We start from the raw sequence: 24,942 nt of genomic DNA on the forward strand, positions 1-24,942 counted from the left end.
TAGAACTGTAAAAGTAAAACAAAATTCGAGTTTGTCTAGACTGACATAGAAAAAAGTAAGTACTTTTAAAGATGAAAACTATTTTCTACTTCTGTATCAAAAAAAAAAAAATTGTTTCCAAGTAAGTCTAAGACAAGAAAAGCACATCACCCTGTAACTTACTCTGTTTTCTCTTTACTACAAAATGGCTGAAATCGTTATATGTTATTATCTTCATATTTATTTCAAAAATACAGCATACAAACATATTCATAGGTATTCTTATGTGCAACTTGCGTGGCTGGACAAGCAAGGTAATATTTGCAAGTCTTGGCCCAAAGATGATCATATTTGAAATAAGCTACAGATTCAGCCCATGCTGACATTAGGATGATAACTCTTTTCCCACTAGAGAGAAAAGTAACTCTGCAGGATCAAGGATCTCTTTTAAATGTGGTTAGTTTGAGTTTGTTTGTATGTTTAGCTTGAAAATCTGGAACAATAACATGCACTTGTACCAGTGTGAGGGAACTCTCTTCTGGAATGGAGTACTCGCAATTTCTGTGAAGAGCAGAAACCATGGAACTGTCATCTCTGTGAAGTGGTATTTCAACACACTAACATTCAAAGGATTGAGTATTATAACATTTTAAAAGGTTCATATGGATACAAAAAAACGTAGTTGAATGGACAATCTCATTTAGACATGAAAAATGGGCAATATTTGTTCCAATGGAGTAGCTTTTGTACAGCTACCTGTTTCAGAGTCAGGATCCTCCTGTTTTTCCAACAAAAGTCTAGGCACTTGTCTGTTGTAAGTGGGCCATAATTTTTCTAATGTGTCCCAGCTCAAGAAACATCAGAAGGAACTTTGAAAAAATATTCATATTCCTCTTTGACAAAACCTCTTAGCTGTAAACCACTATGTATTTTTTTCTTTTTTTCTTATTTTTCCAGAACTCAAGAAGTGTGCCTACTTACAGAAAGATATCACACATGTCCAAAATGTGAACAGAAGAAACTACTGCTAAAGTACTGGTTTTAAACTGTATTTAGGCAATTAAATATCAATATCTAAAAAAAAATAAATATAGCATCAAGTAGAAAAGAAAAAGTCAGAAATTCTACATTTGAGAATGAAAATACTGTATAAGTTTTTTCCATATCTAATTTTTAATATACTAGAATTTAGTAAAGAATTCTAGGACATCCATGGGAAGAAAATATATATAAAAGATTGTAAAGCCCAGAGCCAAGTTAAGACTTCACAGCTCTTCTGAACCTTACTAAAATTTAATAATAATGTGGTATTATTTACATTCCTTTAGTACTTTAGCTTCACAAGATATGCTAAATATTTTCCAGTTATTGTCAATTATTCTTTCTCTTTCATATATAGAATGTACAGAATAATGGATGGAATCTTAAAGTTAAGATATGCTGGTGTATAAATCTCCACACAGATTATGTGGAGTGAGGTACACTAACACCACCAAGGCAAAGTAATTTGAAAAGATAATATTTATTGTACCCAGTTTACAGCCCAAGGAACTTAGAGATGTTATGGTTTTGCAGAATAGTTATTTACACAATAAATGAATAGTTGAATTAGAAATAATATCTTTTTCTTGTGATTTTTCTTCCTGAGTTCAAGGATCTGGATAAGTCTGAAGTTTGAGTCCAGCTCATGAGAGTCCAGCTCAGAGAAAATGTCATAGTTTTCACAGAAGGGCAAGAATGAAAAAGCCAAAAGGTCTTGTAAAAGATCTTCAACAGAGCAGTAGTGATGGTGCTCCTGCCCATCAGGCACAATAAGGGCCCAGGTTTTCAAATTCAGGACAGTCAGACCTGACCCTTAGTAACAAGTGCAATATAGCAGGAATTACAGGTATGTCCAACGGCAGTGGCAATTAATGAGAAAACTGAGAAGGCAGCAGGAGCTTTACCTCCATGACAAGACACATACAGGCACAGAAGAGGCTTATCTTTGTATCTTCCTCAAACTACATGGACCAGTCCCCCAAACTTGCTTTTCCCTGTCCTCAGGTTTCTACTATACCACGACCTCAGCCTACCCTTCTAACTGCAAAACCTCTCCCAGCTCCTCAGCTTCACTTTTCATGTCTCCGGCCATACTGGTTTGGATGGAATGTATGGTCAGGGTAGGGAAAAGAGAATTCAATTCCCCACTCTTCAGTGAACTCCCTCAAGAAGTGAGATGCCTCTTTTCTTTTCTTATTCAAGATGATGCTTCACTTCTTACCGTATGCAAAAACCACCTTTGGCTACTTATTAACCTGATGGAATGCAGAGGGCCACGTGTCCCCTGTTGATCTGATCCCATAACACTGTGCCAAAAATCATTCAAGATTTATTGAGAAAGAAAACACAGAAAAGAGCATGATTTCTTAGTCTAGCACTGAAGGCACTCGACTGTGAGGAGGCAATTGTAAGTGTAGTTTCTGCTCACAGGGTTGCATTTTACTCAGAGACTAAATAATTTAAATATAGATAGAGCTTTAGAAACAAGGACCATAACTTCCTTCTCACAGAGAAGGCAGTGAAAAAGTCACACTTCTGTCTCCGTATAGTCTGTAACATCGGATTTGTCCTTGCACAGCAGCATAGCTTGGTGAACTTCAGTATAGTCTATATAGTCTATATATTGATGACAGGCTGCTTTTGAGAGAGACGTGGGCTGGATCACTGTTAGGTTTTTGATTGAACTGAACTCCTACTCCTAGACAAATTCTCTAAGGTATTACATAAAAGATAGAAGGTGGCACTATGACACCCTTTTAGAAAAAATTAGCAACCATAGCTGCATTTTATAGAAGGCCTGAATGTGTTCAACAGTCTCACAGCTCACCAGGGTGGGCTTCTCAAGATGCTTCAGCAGAAGAATGCCAAACTCTCAAACTCACACCGGGCCTAAATAAGGAATATAGGTTGGCATTTTTAGTAGTTATGCACAGACACAGAGACAGAATGCAAGATGAGGTCTACCAAATTTAATTTAATTCCTGGTTTACATAAATAAAAAGCAGATGTGCAAAGGTATTTAGGAGTCTAATATCCCTTTGGGAGTCTGATTTCCCTTTGATTTCAATTGGAATTGTGGTATAAATAAGTAGGGATAGGGCACTCAAAAGTCTTTGTGGATTTGATCCTTTTGTCCTTTGCAGCGTAATTTTTAAAGTGTAAAAACAGTGTTTCTTTGTAATAAACTACTGAACTTTGAAAAGTTTCAAGTTTAAATTCCCTCAATGATACAGGATCCGGTGTTTTCATATTACAGTGAAAGGATGTTTTCATAGGTGCCAGCTTTGTTTATTCAGTCCTGGTTCTGAAAAGCAGATGAATCTTTCTGCACATTACTAGAAAGTTCAGCATTTGGAGACCTCACACCAAAGCCTGACTGCATTAACAAAAGAAAGCTTGGAGAGGAACATATTTTACCTAAAAGGCTGAACACTATTGAAGCTGGCGGATCTTGTCTTCCAAATGACAAATGACTTTTTGTAGTGTAACTCATGCTTCTTTCTTTTTTTTTTTTTTCGTAATAACCAGCTACTTCAAATGGCTATCAGCATTTTGCCACTGCCTGCAGTCCTGCGGAGGTATGTGGACTTGAAAGCAACCGAGTGCTTTCTCCCTTCAGCACCTCGGTTGTGCAGATCAGACAAGACTGAAACTGCTATTTGGCAATGAATTGGAGATATGATTCAGAACAAAATGAGAAGCAGATGAGTAAACGCATGCCAGTTTTTCATACCCCCTTTTCTGAGAACCACACTTTCAAGTGTCAAGTGGGTGAAATCACATAAAGGTGTTTTGCCTTTTACTCAAAGGGTCAAGTATTTTAATATGGGCTTGTCTTTGGAATTAATTTAGTGTAACACGTGTTCATTTTCCCTCCCCTTTTTCCAGCACTCCAGTTCCTGAAATATATATGATGATGCATGCAGCACAAATAACTGGTTACCATAGGAACAACTGTAACAGTGATCCCAAAGCACGTCTGGGGTTTTTTCAGGATTTTTTTTTTTTTTAATACCGTACTTTGCGCTTACATAAAGCGCCTAGTCTTCTTTCATTTGCAAATCATTCTGGAGAAATGCTCTTATTTAACATGATTTGATTATATATTCATCAAAATTTTCAGTGTGTTTGCACTAGCCTTCTGTTCTTCTGCAATTTTGCTACTAAAAAGATGAACACTTAAAAAAATTTCAGGAAGGGAATTTGGAATCCATGGCATTGTAAATGACAGCCTTATGATAAGCATTACCGCTTTACACATTGCCATGGTGGTATTACTGACCTAGGCAAAGTGTTTATTATATTTTTCTCTTCTTTTTCCCCGTCATAATTTGCTTTCCTACCACATTCTGGCATGCAAGTATAAGAAAACACAAATATATGTAAGTATGAGTAAAGCAAAATGGCACGTAAATTTTGATTCTTCTAAATGTAAATGTTATTATCTAGGTCTGCATACGTCTTTTTCATCAGAGCCACAAACTCGGTTTCAGATACGCACTAACATATTATGACAGCCCTATGCATAGGTTTATAGGGAAATAATCAGGGATAAGTCTTCCTTGGAGATGCTCCTCCCCTCAGTGTTCCCGGGGAATTGGAGGGAGAGCTGTTTACCAACAACATTCAAATTGCTTGAGTATTGGTGAGGACATGGTGGGAATGAGCTACTGCACTTGGCAAATGGAGACATGAAAGAAAGCCTGTTCTGAATTACATGCTCATCTTTGGACTGTTCTTAGCTCCAAGTCATTTCACATTTTAGACATAAGGCTACAACCTACATTGGTGTGGCTATCACAGAAGTTCTATATCAAATTTACTTAAAGGTTTGTGTCTTCATCTTTAACTTAACCTTCATTTTAGGTAGCACAAATGAGTAGGAGAAACATAGGGTAATGTTGCATAGGGCTTCCTTGGAGGGCAAGAATTTCAGTTGAAAACAAAGAGCTTCTTTCTTTTGGTCATGCATATTACAGTGTGCACCTTAGAAAAATAAAAAAGGAGTTAGGCTGTAAAATAGCCATTGATAGAGCACGTAAATTAGATGTGATTGGAGAGTTCTGCCTGCATTGCTGTATTTGAATAGTCAGTTCTACATGTCCCACGTCTTGCACGAGTGCTGCGATGTTAGGGTACATCCATACTGCAGCCACAGGAGGTTATACTGACTTTTAAGTTGTTACAAGACTGCTGTTAGCAGCAGATGTGGATAGTTTAACATGAGCTGTATACTATGCTGAAGTCACCAAAATACCTGAAACACTGACCTACAAGTTTTGAAAAGCTGCAATTTTCTGACCAAACCCACATTTTAAGGAAAATTCCTGCATCAAATCTATTCCAAAAATCTTCTGCTAACTAGCAAAAATTAGAGACATTATTTAGTCTACGTAGTTTAAGCAAATAGTTGCTGTTACAAGCTTCCACCTTGCAGAACTGAAGATGTTTCACAGTCAGTAGGGCTGTATCACTTTATATAAGCTGAGAAAATAAATCATAATAAAGGAGGTCTCTCTTCCATAGCTTGGCCTTTCTGAAGTGATACTTCATGTAATTGCAAGTAATTGTGAAGTTTACTGAGGCGCTCTCATCCACAGAAAGAGCTACACTGAGTTTCTAGTTACAGTGGTCTCTTAGGGTTTTTTTCCATCCAAACTATTCAGTTTAGTTGCAAAGCAGACTCACATAATCTTTTTTTTTCCATTTCACATATAGAATTTATAGTAGTTATAGCAAACATTTGGCACTAATTAGATAGTATCTTTAGACCCCATGTAATTTATTGGATTTGGACATTTAACTGCAGTGAAGTTAATGTTTAGTGGTATAAATCCTATAAAACAGTAATTAATTTGCATATACTTGCTGCTTCATTAATCTATGTGTTTGGATACTTGAAAATGTAAGATTTAGTAATTATTTTATTAGGCAATGAAAAGGAACAAAGTTTTTAAATGTAAGAGAGAGCAGAGCTTTTGCCAAGCAGTCAAAACACTGTGACTTGAGCACTAAACCAGGCTGCCCAGAGAGGTGGTGGAGTCTCCTTCTGCTGGAGATATTCAAAACCTGCCTGGACGCGTTCCTGTGTAACCTGCTCTAGATGACCCTACTTTGGCAGGGGTCTTGGACTAGATGATCTCCGAAGATCCCTTCCAACCCCCGCCATTCAATGATTCTGTGACCTTCCAATGACAAAAAAGCCCACGCAGATGGTCTTTCCATTCTTCCTTTAGGACTTAAAGCATTCTGTCATTCCTTAATGGATGTGTCTGATGCTACAAGGGTAGCATATAAACTGCTAATTTATAGTTTAGGTGGTGATGATTGAGGACTATGAGGTTATCGCCATTGCCTCACGTCATCAGGTCTCTCTCTGTTTCTAGCTCCATCAGCATACTGCACATGCAATTCTCCTAACCTAGCCTGCCAAAATGATGCAGGCAAGGAAAGCATTTTAAGCTACCATTTCAGAAAAAAAAAATAGGGAAATCTGTGCCTCAGTAGCAACCTCCAGCAGCAGGAGGGGAAATGACAAGCAGGGAGGTGTGCAGAGCGGTAAGATGACGGAGAACTACAGGATGTCATCAGCACCCGAACTAGCACCCTGGTTAACCCTGCTGACAAATTATCTCAGTGCAGCAAATTTACGATATTAAATATGTTAGCTTCTGTTTACTGCAGCAGCACTGTTTCTGCTATCCCTTGGTAACACTGAATCACTTACATGAATAATAGCAAAAATGTAAATAGTACATTCTGGAGAACTCATATCTCTTTTTATGTGAGTTATGTTGCCAAAGATGTGCTAATTTTTTGAGCCAAACAGGAATTTTCCAACATATACTCTTGTTGTTGGAAAATGAACATTACTTTTTGTATTTTTCAGGAAACAAGTAAGTATTTTACTTTGTGAAGTAAAATATTTAATGAAAAAAATGTTTCTGCTGTGACAAAATAAATATTTAATTGTGGAAACTTGAATATTTTTTTCATTTCAAAATGAAATTCTCATAATAAAATGCAAACCTCATGAAGCTCAGTAAGGCCAGGTGCAAGATCCTGCACCTGAGTTGGGGCAATCACAAACATGGATACAAGCTGGGCGATGAGTTGATTGAGAGCAGCCCTGAAGAGAAGGACTTGCCGGTAATGGCAGATGAAAAGCTGGACATGAACGGGTAATGTGTGCTCACAGCCCGGAAAGCTAATATCACATCCTGGGCTGCATCAAAGGAAGTGTCCCCAGCACGTCAAGGGAGGTGATTCTCCCCCTCTACTTGGCTCTGGTGAGACCCCACCTGGAGTACTGTGTCCAGCTCTGGGGCTTCCAGCATAAGAAAGACATGGACCTGCTCAAGCTATTCCAGCAGAGGTCCATGAAGATGTTCATGGGGCTGCCCAGGGAACCTGTGGATGCCTCATCCCTGGAAGTGTTCAAGGCCAGGTTGGATGGGGCTTTCAGCAACCTCATCTAGTGGAAGGTGTCCCTTGCTCGTGGCAGGGGAGTTGGAACTAGACGATCTTTAAGGTCACTTCTAACTGTAACCATTCTATGATTCTGTGAAAGTGCTTCTAATATATATTTTCTTCATACTTAATTTTATTTAGGAGGAAGTAAAAAGGAGGATTTTGAAATGTGAATATATGAATGTTGGTTTGTCCATATAATATTTTCAACTCATGGGCCACAGAACAGATTATCTAAATATTTAACTTTATCACATTTTTCCTCAAAAAATAAAATTTCCTGGCATCTGCTAATTTTTTTGCTCTTTTTATGGAAAAGTCAAACTAAGCAGCCAAATTTAAATCATATGTGACTGAGAACCTCCCTGAAATGTGCTTTTTTGATCCTGTGTAAAGCATCAAAAGGAAAACATCTCTTACAACATTATTCAAGACTGATTAGATTTAAACTAGTCTCAGGATTCTTATTAAATACCAAATATTTTTTCTCAAACTTCCATTTTGTGATGTGCAAGTCAATCAGCACAAAGAAGCAGAGAAAAATAGAAGCGTACACTATTCACATAGCAACAGAGATGGATTTTAATAGATATGATTATGAAGTAGATGGGGGTGTGTGTGCATATTGGGGGAGAACTGCAATTATTTTTAATTCAGAATGAAAAGCCAGGAATTTTCAAAATGAGGAAAAAATAGACAAGGAAGATATAAAAAGAACTGAAAATGAGAGTAGTAGATGAAATAAAACTCATTTGTCCCTTCTGTCCTATGCATACAGTTAACACAGATTTCTTCTGTCATGTAGATTTAATGAAGGGCTAATGGTTTCAGTATCCTGTTCTTAGATAGTCATACCTTTCATATCACAGATTCATAAAGCAGCCATAAGTTTTAGTAAGCGTCTACAGAATAAAAAGGCTTATTTGTGGATCTATCTGTGCTTAAAAATAAACTGTTGAACACAGTTATTCAGTAGTGCAGTCACTGGGACTGGGAAATAACATAATTTCAATATACCTTCGGATATTATATTTGAGGATGCCAGTGCAGAGATTGAGCCTGTAGTCTGAACTCTCTGCACCTTCAACAAGAATGGGAAACTCAAGCCCTATGATCTTAGTAACATGCATGATGCTGATTAGCACTTGATTTATGTGTCTTCTCTGTTTATTTGCTTATAAAAATGCACTGCCTCTTCACGGTAATCTAAATCCTATGTTGTATCAGTTTCCATGGCAACTATGCATTTTTTATTGTATAAAGAAAGAATTATGTAAACCAAAACCATACATAAATTATCAATGTATAAATTACTGCTATCCTGGTTTCTCTGTCCACTTTTCTGTAGTTTTTATATCAACAAATAAACAACATAGTAAATCGACCTTTCTTTACCCAATCATACACCAATATAAGAAAATGAGCATTTCACCGAACCTTTTATTCAATAACATTATTCAGCCAACTATCTGTCTAGATATTCTTATAATACCTAACTCAAAGCATTCAGAAATCATGAGTCATTCCCTTAAAATCATGAACCTGGTTTTCAAAATCTTCAGATTAAAAAAACTCACCAACCCCCCCCCCACACACACTTTGTATTTGGTTTGTACTGTGGAAGTATGCTATCAATTTTGAAGGGTTTTTTTGTAGCCTAGTTGAGCTACAAAGAATATATTTTAAGGATGGAAAGTTAGATTACACTAATTTTTGTATTACAATAACTTGTCCTACCTGCTGATATGCAACAGTTCCAATCTCAGTCGTCTTAAAAAATGAGAGGTGTTTTTAAACCTGCAGACCTATAACTCTTTAATTAGCTCTCCCTGTTAACTTCCACTATTTCACTCTATCAGTGTAAAGCAACAGCCAAAATCTCATTTACAGCTAGATGCAGTTGAAATTAAGGAACTCTAGCTAAGATTTCAGCCTTCAATTTCTAGATGCCAACTGAAGAGTCAAAATCTTGGAATCTTTCATGATATTAAAAAAAAAATAAAAAGAAAGAAAAAATCCTCCAAATCTGACTGCAATATTTCAATTTTGAAAGTGAAAATGTTGAAATAAAACATTTTGACATTTGCCGGAACTTAATGTTTTGAGACTTCCATTTGAAAATATTTGAAATGTTGCTCCTGTGAATCAGAAGAAAATTGTTCTGTAAGGGAAATTTTTGGCCAAAATTGCAAATCCATTCATAACAGCTGCCAGACTTTCTGAGGCAGACAGCAAGATCTGAGCTCAGGAATTCTCATACATGTGGCTATGCTGAGCATAACTTATCAACAAAACCCACAACTTATTGCTCATCATTCCTGACTTCCCACATTCTTGCCTATTTAATCTTCGGTTTTGTCTGTGTAGCCTCAATCAAAAATAGATTTTTCTAAATAAGTAGCAAGATACTAAAAGTGCATAAAATCTGTGCCATTATTTTTAATATGAAACCAAAAGAACGTATATCGGACAACAAGGTTGTGTCCAGGAGAAATGAAGTGCATGTTGATGATCTACATGTGTATTTTTTCTTCTTAAAGTCATACAATTACCTTCACTTATGAAAGTAATATAGTATGCAAGACAGCGTGACATACATTTATAATTGTTACCATTCAAGCCTTTGACTAAGTGTCATGGTTTAACCCCAGCTGGCAACTTAGCACCACACCGCTTCTTGCTCACTCCTTGCCATTGGCTGGGAGAGAGAATAAGAAGGGTAAAAGTGAGAAAACTTGTGGGTTGAGATAAAGAAAGTTTAATACGTAAAGCAAAAGCTGTGCAAGCAAACAAAGTAAAATAAGGAATTCATTCACTGCTTCCCGCTGACAGGCAGGTGTTCAATCATCTCCAGGAAAGCAGGGCTCCATCACACTTAATGGTCTCTTGGGAGGACGAACACCACAACGCCAAACATCCCATCCCTTATTCATGGCCACAGATGCTTCAGGGTGTCCTTCTCCCACACACATGCCATATTTAAAGTACAAGATGCAGTTAGAAATTGTGCAGAGGAAAGACTGTATTACAATCTATTTCAAGATTTATTTTGTCTATTCGATGATATATATTGTCTGTTCAAAAAGATGATGCAAAAAAAAATATTCAATCCAACTCCAAAACTTCTTGGATTTTTTGAGGGTTTAAATTAGTCTTCTGTGTATTATATATTTATATATTTTTAAATCTAATATGCAAATGTTACGCAAACACATACCTCTTTTGGATGACTGTGCAGGTCTTTCCAAGTAGAGGTATTATTAAAGTCTGAAGGAGCATTCCATACATTTTATTCATATTATAATGTTAGAAAATAAGAAATGCAATCAGTATTTCCAACAGATAAATAATTTCCATTCTAATTCCCTCCCCACAAGCACTCTGAAAACACTTTTTGTGCCAAGCACTAGGAAAAAAAAGCACTATTCTGTTTACCTCAGTGAAAATGCTATTTTGGAAGTCCAAATGAAATGTGATACATCATAAAATATCCCTTTCTTCTTAATCCTTAAGATATCATGAGATAACTATAAGAAATGTTCTAACCCTCTACAAAAGCAAAAGATATATTTAAGTAATATGTGAGAAATTGTCTATTCTTAGGTTTTAACTCAAGAAGTATTGTGACACATTGTAGAATTTTTGTATAGGAAAAAGTCTTTAACACTATTGTGGACTCTGCTAAAAATACACACCTCACTGTTGAAAATACATAAAATAATTATCTTTTATTTAAAAATGTTTATAACTTCATTCATTTCCCCTTTACAGAACACCATATCCCCATGGACCACATAGACTCATTCAATACAATGCTATCCCTCAAATTTAGAGTATTTCCCTTCTATTTGCAAACTCAAAATAGTAGAATGGTATTTGTGTCATACACAAAAGAATTCCTTATCTCTTGTTCCTCTTTCAAGAGGAACATAAAGGCCTTACATTTTGCTTCTAAATTTCTCTTCTTTCTCTTTAATTGGTTAATGCTGAATGCCCTAATTATCTTGCAGTACTAATAATTTATTAATCAAAAAAATAAGATGGGCAAGAGGTATCTAGTCATCTAGGCATTTGACAGAGTGTTTAGCCAATCAGAAGTTCAAAGCAGCAGTGAAAATACAACAATCCATCTCTCAGTTAACGGCTTACCAAGGACGCAGTCTATCCAATGTCTTTGAATAAGTGTGATTCCAGCAGAAGGATACAAGATGGTTTCCTTACTTTTTTTTTCCAAACAGGTTCTGATCAGAGGGATGGAAATGAAGTCTGTGACTAATGAAGATGAAGAATGACATTCCACTGTCTCAATTTTGGGTTCATGCATGCCACCTGTAGATGCATCAATGTCCCTAAAATGGATCTTCAGATCATATTCCTTCTTTGACTTACTGTCAACAGCAGAAATTGACAACATTTTCATGTAGCCAACTCAAAATGGACACAGCTTCAGAACCTAACCAAATTCACTATAAACCCTCTTTTCTCCCTCAAGTATTTCCTCTCCCACTAAATCAAGTCATGTACTACAGATGACATATGACTGAAAACAAATACAAGTTGTTCTTACCTAAGTGCAAAGAACTTAGACTATACTGAAGGTGGGAAGGAGGACAGATCAGGTAAACCTCATACAAGAGAATTATAGAATCATAGAATGGTTTGGGTTGGAAGTGACCGTAAAGATCATCTAGTTACAACTCCCCTGCCGTGGGCAAGGGATCACTTCCATGAGGCTGCTGAAAAACCCATCCAACCTGGGCTTGAACACTTTCAGGGACGACGCATCCACAAATTCTCTAGGCAACCTGTTCCAGGGTCTCATCACCCTCACAGTAATAATGTCTTCCTAATATCCAATCTAAATCTACTCTCCTTCTGTTTAAAACTGTTACCTTTTGTCCTGTCACTACACTCCCTGATAGACACCCTCCCCATCTTCCCTGTAGGGGCTCTATAAGTACTGGAAGGATACTATAAGGTCTCCCCAGAGCCTTCTCTTCTCCAGGCTAAACCCCAACTGTCTTAGCCTGTCCTCATAAGGAAGGTGCTCCAGCCCCATGAACATTTTCATGGACATCCACTGGAACGGCTTGAGCAAGTCTATGTCTTCCTTATGCTGGGGCCCCCAGAGCTGGACGCAGTACTTCAGGTGGGGTCTCACCAGAGCCAAGTAGAGGGGGAGAATTGCCTCCCTTGACCTGCTGGGCACTCTTCTTTGGATGCAGCCCAGGATGTGGTTGGCCTTCTGGGCTGCGAGCGCTTATTGCTGGCTCATGTTGAGCTTATCCACCAACACCGCCAAGTCCTTCTCCTCAGGGCTGCTCTCAATCCATTCGCCACCCAGCCCATATTTGTACTTGGGAGTGCTCCAACCCACATGCAGGACCTTGCATTTGGCTTTATTGAATTTCACATAGGGCCACCTCTCTAGCCTGTCAAGGTGTCTCTGGATGGCATCCCTTCCCTTTATGATATCAACCACATGATTCAGCTTGGTGTCATCGGCAACCTTGTTGAGAGTGCACTCAGTCCTACTGTCCATGTCCCCAACAAAGATGTTGAATAATAATGGTCCCAATACGGACCCCTGAGGGATACCACTCATCTCTGTTCTCCATCCAGACATCAAGCTGTTGACAGCAACTCTATGAGTATGACCATCCAGCCAAATCCTTGTCTACCTAGTGGTCCATGTCTCAAATCCATGTCTCTCCATTTCAGAGACAAGGATGTTGTGTGTGACAGTATCAAATGCTTTGTACAAGTCCAGATAGATGACGTTAGTTGCTCTTCCCTTATCTACCAATGTTGTAACCCTGTCCTAGAAGGCCACCAAATTTGTCAGGCATGATTTGCCCTAAGTGAAGCCATGTTAGCTCTCACCAATCACTTCTCTGTTTTCCATGTGGCTTAGCTTATTTTCCAGGAAGATATTATCCAGTCTTGGATAAACTGGGGAAAGCAGCCTGAAGAGGAGATTTCTTGTCATTACAGAATGACTTTTACTAAGAGGAAGTGTTCATGGTTTGAAGAGATTGTATTTAAACTATTCAACATGGTCTCAAAAAGAGCAAACAACTGATTGTTTTCTATGTTTACTTTTGTTTTTCACCTTGGAAGGAATGGAGAACCTGAATATATGAATATCATCTGGGACTAAAGCATTCACATAAGTCAGTGTTATGAAACAGTTTTTATTTTTTCTATGTCTTCACTGATTAGATTAAAGTCAATCTTTCTACTATATGAATGGTTCCCTAGATGACAGTACTGTAAGTTTCAATTTTATTAACAATGTCTGTTCATATTGATAACAACTCCATAGCTCAAACCTGGGGGATTAATAATAACAGGCATTTCAAGTACTGACTACTCTTATCAGCATTTGTAGTAGCAACTGTAACTAGCCTCAAAGTTTTTTTGTGCAAACTCATATCCAGCAGTCATTTCCCTAACATGACTTAGTAGATTGAGGTGTGCAGAAGCTCAGAATGACCTTTATGTGCAGTTTGACAAATATTTTCAGAATGCTTTCAAAACGTCTTAGAGTTGATATGAATTGGCAAAACTTCAGCTCTGTTTTAATTTTCCATTTGTGAAAAGCAGGTAGAAAGAAACAAAAGTACAGTAAAATTTAAATGAAGTGGCATATTCCAATGTTACTCTATCTTAAAAAACAGCAACAAAATAATCAGAACCTAACCTTCCCTATTTTAGTAGCCGGTCCTTACCTCAGGGAAGCCTCAGAGAGAATCTTTTCTACTTTAAACTAAAAACTTCTTTTTTAGGCTGAAAAATGATGAGGTATTTCTGTCCATTTAGAACTGACTTACAGACTCCTTAATGTCTCACTGAGCACATCTGGTGTTTTTCCTTGGTTCTCAAAAACAGAATGCACTTTGGATGTACTTTCTAGACAGGTTGCACGCTTTGTATATCATTGTTACCTCAAATTGAAGCTGTTGCTTTGCTCATATGAGATACCAGTTACCCTCTTTCATGACATGGATACAGTAGGGGCTTGATTTTCCAATGAGGTAACCAATGGGATATTTATTAATGATTTTAGAGTGAGTAGAATCAAGACCATTGGCTGAACATTAAAAAGTAACGGCCAAGGAAAGCCTTTCAAAGGTATTTATACCATTTATCTTATGAAAATTGAATTTAGGCACCTAAGCACTCTTACTAACCCCAGCAGATCTTTTTCTTTAGGAGTCCAAAAACCTTTGCAAACCTGAAACAGTAGTGGCTTCAGGTACGCTAATGCTTGGAACAATTGTTTGATTTATTCTCATATGCTGGTGGCAACAGGTTACTCAACTGTGGGATGTCCCTAGATCCAGTTTCCAAAAGTATACATAAACTTGTGGCAGAAAGTAGTCAAATGCTGTGCATCATGCACTGTGAATACTAGAAATAGAACTGTGTTTGAAGAGTATGGATGTTTTGGACAGCAAATGCGCCTTATGCAAGAATTTGAGTTCAAGGATGACCTTACAGGGTGCTGAAGTCATGGAGTTGACTGGAATTTTTCTGAGTCCCCCATAAGACCTAAGGGAAATCTTTGTACCTTTGTGTGCTGGATATAAATTGGCATTTCTCGTATTTTTTATGTGCTTTGTCATGGCCAGGGCTGTATCTTATGCAATAGCACAGTGGTTACAGTTAGGCCTGTAAGCAGTGCTGTAATATAAAATATGATTAATATTCATATCAAAATAAATACTCATGTTGAAAAAATGCATAGATGTCTGAAGTACAAAAAAGACTTTTCTGCAGTTCATACTTTTACTTTTAGCTGAATGCATTACTTTCTTTTAAAAAGGAAAAGTACCCAAAGAACATTTGTAAGTGTTCTGTCAGGTCAGATTGAAATCTATGACTGGTTAGATTTGCCTTTCAAGATTTTATCCTAACTATTATGATAAGAAGTACAAATCACAAAGCATTTAATTGTATCTGTTTTATTTGCATATAGAGTCTAGACTTTAAGCATGCTACCTTAACGTATTCCTTTGAGGCACCTTAATCAATGCAAAATTAAAGATAATTATGGTAATTAAATCTTCTCAAAGTAAAAGGTGACTGTAGTAGCACTTAGCTCTAGAAAGAACCAAAAAATAAAAAGGGAACTTACCAACATCTTCTTTATTAGTTTGGTATTAATCCAGTGTCTTCCTAATGGCTCTGCTGAAATCTGCATTTTAAATGAAAGCCAGAATTTGCCTTTCATTGCCTGGTATGTGACATTAGAGCTAAAGGAGACACATGATTGTATCTACACTGTCACTGTTGGTCTATCTCTTTTACATGGCTATTACTCAATTTATGCAACTCTCACTCCATAAAACATTAAATAGCTACATTGTGAGGCTTCATGTGTGGTGTCCTTCAGTTTAATCTTCAAGTAGTTTCAGCTGAATCAGGCATTAAGGAGATGGCCTTGTACCAATGATGATGTGCTCTGATCTTGTTATTGCAGTGACCAGGCTCTCAACAGGCCTCATTGCAACCATTCCTGGATGTCAGTTCTGTGTCATAAATTTGTAGTTACAAAAAAACTCCATTTAACTTTTCTCTGAGCAGATCTGGCTCTTCTGTTCTCTCCTGCTTCAATACAGAGAGAAACACTAATAAATCTGCACTTCAGCACTCACTAAAACAGAGATCAATTTGGTAAGCACCAACATGGAAATAAATAGGCCCTTTATGGCTGTTAATAAAGAAGGATAATTACTGGCATTAGTCACGGCATTTAATTTCACCAAAGTAGTAGCTGGACAGTTTGCGTTTCTCAAGGTGATGATTTTCTGTAAGGCATTTTCAAGCGCCATGTCTCATGTTTTATAAATAGGCAAACCTTGCTTTCAAATGTTAAATAAATAAATAAATACCTCCTGTCCCCCTCAACAATCCCTCTCTCCTTTCCCAAAAACATACTGAAAATGCTTCTGGTTTACAATAAACTATATACATATAAATAGAAGATTGGAACATAATAACGGCCAACAATTTCAAAGATGCACCACAATACTAGTCTATGACTCAATACAAGTGCTTTTCTTCCTCTGAGAAACATATGGGTTTTTTGGTTTTTTTTTCTTCAAAAAATAGTTTGTTAATCTGGTCAGAACATTGTGATAATTGCAGGAGAACATAAAAATTAAAGCATGAGAATGTAACGAGATAAAAGAAAAACAGCTTGATGAGTCAGTAGCCCATAGTGTATGTCAGGAAGATAAAAAGATATTTACCTTTATTCTCACTTAAGTTCACTGTTGTCATCATGTTCCATTTCCTTACCAAAGGCATAATCCTTGTTTTCAATGGTTGCAACACAGGGGAAGATCATGTGGAGTTAGGAAGCTGCAGGTATAACCAATACATAATGGGAGACCATCAAGGAATTTCTGGGTGCTATACACACAAACCAGGGAACCATAGCCAAACAAATGGTTATTATCATACCACCAAAATAGGAAGAATGGATGCGTTTTGGTCTTTTTTGATGCTGAGACTGAGTTGGTAGATTAGAATGAAAAAAAAACAAACGAGAATGGGCTCACAATTTAAGGGGTGTCAGGAGATTAAAAATACTACAACTTCTGTATGTATGATAAATTTTAAGACAGTGGAAGAATCTAACTTGGTGTTTCAGAGTGCCAGAGTTAGGATATATGTTACAGACATGGCCTAGGTTCAGATCCTTGCTCACCTCCCTACTCCATAGCCTGGCTTTGTATGATACCTAATATCCTCTCACCCTGTCTTTGAGTTGGAATGTTAAAGTTTATCTCTTTTTTTCCCCAAATTCTTCTGTGTCAAGCACCCTCATTGACAAGGAAACAAGTACTTCCACTATCTTTAATGTTCGAAATCATAAAGATACTGAAAAAGAATGTTTCATGTACTTAATTTATCTGAAAGAATTGCACAGTAATAACAGGTCAGGTATATCAAAAGGTTATAGTAGCATCTAGGCCAAGGTCTCAAAGGGTCATCAGGAGAAATGTACCTGTCACAAACAATGATATTCTATTCTTAGACCCTCTGACTTACATTGTCTTCAATCTATCTTGTAAAGAAAACATATATACTGAGTTTCAGGTTTTACTACCACTATGCTTATCAAAGGGACCTTAATTCCTGTTTAATATTTGCTTTGTTTTCCAAAAGGTATGGTTCCACATAGACTTCATTGAGGACTGGTCAGAATTAAACAGTGTTTGCTTTGGTTTTCAAGACTTCTAGGGAAAAAAAAGACAACAAGGTCAAATATGACTGCAAGTCAATGCTGATTTAGACTATTCAGCTTACCTAGACACTACTGTCAATTCAGAAGATACTGGCAGCTCAGAGCATTTAAGAAAAAGTTTGGACATTGAAGATTTTTCTCTTGGCAAGAAATGCTATGGTACTACTAGCAAAACGACCATGTGTTTGAATTAATTAAAATGGCCATCACTTAAACAGAATCTGAAAGAGTGTAAGTTTGAACTACTTTGGTTTGTTGCACCACTGAATCCAGTTCCAAAGGGTCAATTTAGTATATATAAAAGTTACAAGTTCATTAATTTTAAAAATGCAATGTTTTTTGTGTATAAATTTATTAAAGCAGAAATCCAGACTACTTTGTGTGAAAATAACCATGCTCCCTTACAATAAAATATAAAGTCTAATTGGACTTTTTATAAATGTGTGTGTTTGTTGGAAATGTGTGTGTTTGTTGGAATTGCTTATCTAAACTGTCATAGAAGGAACAAGAAGTTGAGAAGCAATACAATGTATTTGCATCAAAAAATTCCATGCTGTGTCAATTTTATATAGAAGAACTTCTCTTTATATCAGAAAGCACATGGTGCTCTATTTATGAATAAAACATTTCAATTACAGGAAAAAAATGAGTCATAAGTCTTCACTATTTAACTTGAATAATATGTTATTTCAGATGACCTGCAAAATCACAAGTACTTTGTGGAAAACCTGTTCCATTTATTTATTGGTTAAAAATAAATTTATTGGTCTGAATAGTACCCATAGGAGCTCTTTCAAATTTTATGTCTATGACCAGTGTTTGATAGTCACATAATAGATGTTTACCATATTATAGTAATTGGAGAGATTTCATGCCATGAGAAAACCATTATCATCACTTCTGTATTTTTGTGCAGCATAAATATATAAGACAGTGCTGGAGTGGTAGTTTGTCATGATTTGGCTGGCATACACTCACCTAATAGGAAGGAAATAAATAAAGCTTTATACCTCTCTCTTGTATCTGAATACTAGGAATTATCACAAGGAGTATTGCACTGTTATAGGGTACACTGTTCCAAATGTATTAATGAGATTGTTGTTGAATTACTCGGTAAAATGCCTACAGAAAAGTAAGCACAGATTATTTTTATTGTGTCACTTCTTTTCAGCTCTGATAGAGTGAACAGATCTTCCACAACTCCCTAGGACAATGTAACATCCTTGTAACAGCTCTAGAAATGAATTGCATAGGAAAAAGGCACTGTTGGTGGATTTCCACTGAAATCCCTCTTCAGGATGTCTGAAGCAGTAGGTCCTACCTGGGAAATAAGCAAGTCCAGCTACTGACTTGGCTTAGCTTGCAAAACAGACTAGGCTCTACTTAGTGGGGCAAAGTGGCTGTGCTGCTGTAGAGTGAAATTAAAAATTGCTGAGTGTGATGTGGAAATTAGGAGTTTAGTAAAGAGCAAACATCGTAGGCATTCTGATGTGTTTGAGGATTTTTTTTTTACTTTACCGGTAAGAGCACTACCTGTATCAACAGCTTTATATCTCTTACAGAAATGGTAATATCAGCCAGGTACAATGACTTAAATCTAAGACAATAATTACAAAATCAAAGCATTACCAAGCAATGAAGAAAGTTCACGTGAGATAAGCTTTAACTACTTTCTAGTGATGCTGTTTTTTCATGTTGAATCCTAGCTTTTCCCCACTTAGCTAGCTTTTGGTGTTTGGAGCATGACCGTGTCTTCTAACGCTGGCTGGGTGCCATTATACATAGACATTTTCTGCACTGCAGTCCTTCTACTTTGCTTCTTTTTAGTACTTTGGAATACATTGGAAACACTGTAAAGCATATAACAGCAGCAAGATGAAAGTTCTGAACTCTTTCTTGAGAAGTGATATAAAGATTGTCTGTTGCAAAGGGTGAGCGTGTATGGATCTACCCTTTCTGTTAGGAAAGGTTATAGCTATTGAATTGCTCGCTGCTTTCTATTAGTGAATCCAGTAAAGACACTGTTTTCCAACTTCTCCCATGGGGTCCTCTGTATATTTTTAGGTCTCTTCCTTGTGTACAAAATTCATGTGTTACTCTGAACAGCCCATTATCCTCCCTGGACTGGGAGAATGAGGAACCACCCACTGCAGTAGAAGACCATGTTCTTTAAATTGGAGAGACATGGATTTGATGGGTGGACCAATCAGTGGACAAGGGATTGTTTGGATGGTCACAATCAAAGAATTGCGGCCAATGGCTCGATGTCCAAAGTGGCGAACAGTGACAAGTAGCATTCCTCAGGGGTCACTACTGGGACCAGCACCGTTTAATATCTTTTCTGGGGACATGGATGGGGGGATTGAGTGCCCCCTCAGCAAGTTGTCCAGTGATACCAAGCTGTGCGGTGCAGTTGACACACTGGAGGGAAAGAATGCCATCCAGTAGGATCTTGACGGGCTTGAGAGGTGGGCCCGTGTGAACCTCATGAAATTCAATAAAACCAAATGCAAGGTCCTGCATGTGGGTTGCAGCAATGAACGCTCGCAGCCCAGAAGGCCAACCACATCCTGGGCTGCATCAAAAAAAGCATGCCCAGCAGGTCAAGGGAGGCGATTCTCCCCCTCTACTTGGCTCTGGTGGGACCCTACCTGGAGTACTGCATCCAGCTCTGGGACCCCCAGCATAAGAAAGACATAGACCTGCTCAAGCCGTTCCAGCAGAGGTCCATGAAATTGTTCATGGGGCTGGAACAACACTCTTATGAAGACAGGCTGAGAGAGTTGAATTTGTTCAGCCTGGAGAAGAAAAGGGGGAGACCTTATAGAAGCCTTCCAGTACCTAAAGGGGGACTCCAGGAAGCACGGGGAGAAACTCTTTGTCAGGGAGTATAGTGATAGTACACAGGGTAAAGTTTTTAAACTGGAAGAGGGTAGATTTAAATCACGTATTAGGAAGAAATTCAGAATTCTTTTCCTCTAAAGGTGGTGAGATACTGGAACAGGTTGCCCAGAGAAGTTCTGGATGCCTCCTCCCTGGAAAAGTTCAAGGCCAGGTTGAATGGGGCTTTCAGCAACCTGGTCCAGTAGAAGATGTCCCTGCCCACGTGAAGGGGATTGGAACTAGATGATCTTTAAGGTCCCTTCCAACTCTAACCATTCTATGATTCTATGGTTCTATGATTTTTTTCTTTTAATATATACTACATTAAAAATGTCACCCCATATGCCAAATACCTGGAAGAGATTTAAATAATATAGACCTACATTGAGATGTCCCCTTTTGATCTCAGACATAAAGTGTTTCTTCTTCCTGTTTTTTGTTTTCCTATGCAGGTACCTCTCCTGTAACTAATCAGAATGATGCCAGAGCACCCCCAGACCCAGGATCTCAGACCCATATTCTGGTCACAGCCACTACTGTTGCAGGATGTGAGTACTGTCCCTGCGCTGCCTTGGAGCCAGGTGAGCACCAGAGCTCTCTCTGGCCTTCTGCTGCTGCCCTCTGAAAGGGAGCCCCATCCTGTGGACATGGGGCAGGGGCACAGCCCAAGGTGGCTTTGAAACGCCTAGCAGAGATTTGGGAATAGCTGTATCCAAGTTTGGAAATAGCTGTTTCTTAATAGAAAATGTAGCCAACAGTTGCCTCAGAGATCATGTATTTGTGATAAAGTTTTGGAATGTACCTCGCACTGCCTGCTGTAATATTTTACTATGGAGTCAGAAGTAAAAGATTAAGCATACTCCATATACCTCTAAGATAACACAATGCTTACACCTGTCAAGAAAGGTGCAGTCATAATTCAAGCTACAGTAACTAACATTCACTCTTACTAACATAAATGCACAGAAAATAGAAACTTTTTTTAGATAAATCTACATGTTTAAGTTTTTTGAAACTTCACTGATAAAGTAGGAAATGTCAATGTATAATGACTTCATAGAATCATAGAATTATAGAATAGTTTGGGTGGAAGGGACTTTTGAAGATCATCTAGTCCAACCCCCACTGCAATGAACAGGGACATCTTCAATTCGATCAGGCTACTCAGAGCCCTGTCCAACCTGACCTTGAAAGTTCCCAGGGATGGAACATCTACCACCTCTCCAGGTAACCAGTTCCCACTTCTCAAGCTTGTCCAGGTCCCTCTGGATAGCATCCCATCCCTCACGTGTGTCAACCACACCACTCAGCTTGGTGTCATCTGCACACTTGTTGAGGGTGCACTCAATCTCCCTGTCTATGTCATTGGTGAAGATGTTGAACGTTACTGGTCCCAATACGGACCCCTGAGGGATACCACTTGTCACTGATCTCCATCTGGACATTGAGCCATTGACCACCATCCTCTGGATGTGACCATTCAACCAGTTCCTCATCCACCAAACATTCTCCCCATCATATCCATATCTCTCCAATTTAGAGAGAAGGATATTGTGGGAGATCATGTCAAAGGCCTTAGAGAAGTCCAGATAGATGACATCCATAACTCTTCCCTTGTCCACTAATGTAGTCACTCCATCATAGAAGGCCGCTAGGTTGGTCAGGCAGGACTTGCCCTGGGTGAATCCATGCTGGCTGTCTCAAATCACTTCGTTGTCCTCCATGTGCCTTAGCATAAGACTTCAATGTATAGTAACTTAATCCAAAACACAACTGAATGTTCACTGTCTTGGATATTTTCATCACATTCCTCTTATCTAACAGATAAACAAGTAACATCCTCAGTCAAAAAATATGACTCTTCATGGCTTTCATGTAAATGATGAATTCCAATACTGGATTTTGAGCTACAGAGGGAGAATTCAATCATTGTAACTAGGCAAAGTTATTTAACTTGATTTGCAGGTGGAGAAATGGTTGAATGTACTGAGACAAATTAGAAAAAGTCTGTTCTGAAATCTGCTATAAACCATTTACAGTCTTTTTCAAGCAAGAGGACTGAAAGAAAAAGTGAAGAACTAAAAGAAATGTTTTAAAGTAGTATTAATAATTTAAACAAAGGGAAATAGTTTGAAGGAAACCATAAGTGGCAGAAGTAGGTAAAACATTTAGTGCATCTCTTTCAATAGACAGGTATGAAATGAAAATGTTTTTCTCCTTATATAATGTTTATAGCTGATTACCTGTTATGGTTTGAGAAAACCCATAACAATAAATTTATTGTTGTTTAGACAATTATTCTATCACCCGATGACCTCTCCCCACCTGGAAAGGGGAATCAGGGAAAGCGAGGAAACACAAGGGTTGAAATATAAATAGATTTAATAGGATAAGACTAAATAATTAACAATAATACTAAGGAACCAGTATTAATATAAGTATTATATAATATATTAACATTATATGTTATATTAATATAAGTATTAACAATAATACTAAAGAACCAATATTAATATAAGTTATACAAGTATTATACTCAGCCAATTATATCAGTAGGAAGCTGTGCACTCCCAGCAGTGGACAGTAAATGTCAGATGCTGCAAGCACTACGGCTTTGGGAGGAGGGGAAGGCCTCAGGGGTCAAGCACCAGGGCAAGGAGTTTCTCTGGACTGCTGCCATCAAGGGAGAGAGAAACTATGCAGCAAATTCCTTTAGGAAAATATTTATTTATGATTTCAATACTTTAAATTATGATGAACTTTCACAGCACTTGATTCAGTATTTTTGCAATTAATCAACACTGTTCAAGTCAAATATTGATCTGTCTTCCAACTAGTTTTTTTCTTAGTTTCATCAATCTGAAGTTATTCATGTGCTCGATTACAGTCTAGCCTACTGATAGATGACCTGTCCCTCTATAGATGCCTAAAACTGTAAACAAATCCCCCTTTAACCTTCAATTTAAATTACATCTTTTTAATATTAAATCATTACTGTAGCTCTTCTCTGAACCCTCCACTGAATTTCAGCATCTTTCAGAAGGGTATAAATGAAATTATATTTCAGTAGGCTTGTTACTGAAATCACTTTATATTCACATTCATTATTGCAATCAGCAAAATGCAATATGAGTGGGGCCTCATACTTAGTTGAATACAGAGATTTGTAACTGCCTTTCATTATAATTATTTTCCAAATCAATAAATATTATGGAAATATTCTACATTCCCTGCCTGCATCTGTAAGGCCCTGCATTTGGGTGAATTAAAGCTTAGCCTTCAGTCAGTCAAATATTAGTAAGTCAAGACAGAGCTGTATCGCTGGTCTACTCTTCACCTCCGTTGCTTTTATGTCTTGAATATTCTGGGTGAAAGCAACACATATTCAAGTAAAACTAACATGTCTACAGGAAAAATCAAGACCTCAGATAAATAATAATGCAGTTATCAAATTGACTTATAACTTCTAGACGAAACGTAAAAAAAAGTTTCTTTATAATGTCAACATAGTTAGGATGGGAAAACATTTCTTATTTCAGAATAAAGTAAAATCTGTTTTCATTTGACTTCTGTATAACACCTGTGAAATCAGAGTATTTCTTGACAGCCTTAAACTTCTATATATGTTATATTAGCATACTCAAATAGTAAACATGTCTGTGTAGTTTTAAACAATCAAACACTGCTAGAAGTATTCCTGTATCATGTTTCTAGGCACAGTCAATATCAGATACCTTTGAAATCTCCCAACATTAATTTCAAAAGCTGTCTCATATATGATTGGGAAACAATAGAATTCATTCTGTGTTTGCATCACATGCTTTTCAGAGATTCTAGTATTGCTTTATACTTTGAAAGAATGTCTATATTTTACTCATGTCCCAATTATAATCTTTATTTAAATGCTATTCTTAAAATGTCATTTAAAAGAGAGATAAAAAAAAAAAATCGGTGAGTAACTAAAGGCTGTTTGATTATTAGTCTGTGTAAGGAGAAAGGAGCTCTTTAATAATTCCTACGTGAATCTGATAAATATATCATCTTCTGATAAATAAGAGCACACGAATGAACAGACATATCCAAAAAGGCTTAAAGAGGCTAATTTACTTTAGAAAAAAGGAGGGAAGTTACGTTACTCTAGAAGACAATTCACAGCAGCTGAGTCAGGTACTTGCTCTGAACAGTCATCTAGTGGATCCTCTCTTTCTCTCCATTGATAATAAAGAATATTCTTTGCATTGAAAAGAACAGTTGCAGTTCTTCTATTTACCTTTCAGTACATTTTTCAGTATAGTGACACATGAAATTGG

This window comes from Rissa tridactyla, chromosome 1, assembly GCF_028500815.1.
Source record: "Rissa tridactyla isolate bRisTri1 chromosome 1, bRisTri1.patW.cur.20221130, whole genome shotgun sequence".
Classification (NCBI taxonomy): domain Eukaryota; kingdom Metazoa; phylum Chordata; class Aves; order Charadriiformes; family Laridae; genus Rissa; species Rissa tridactyla.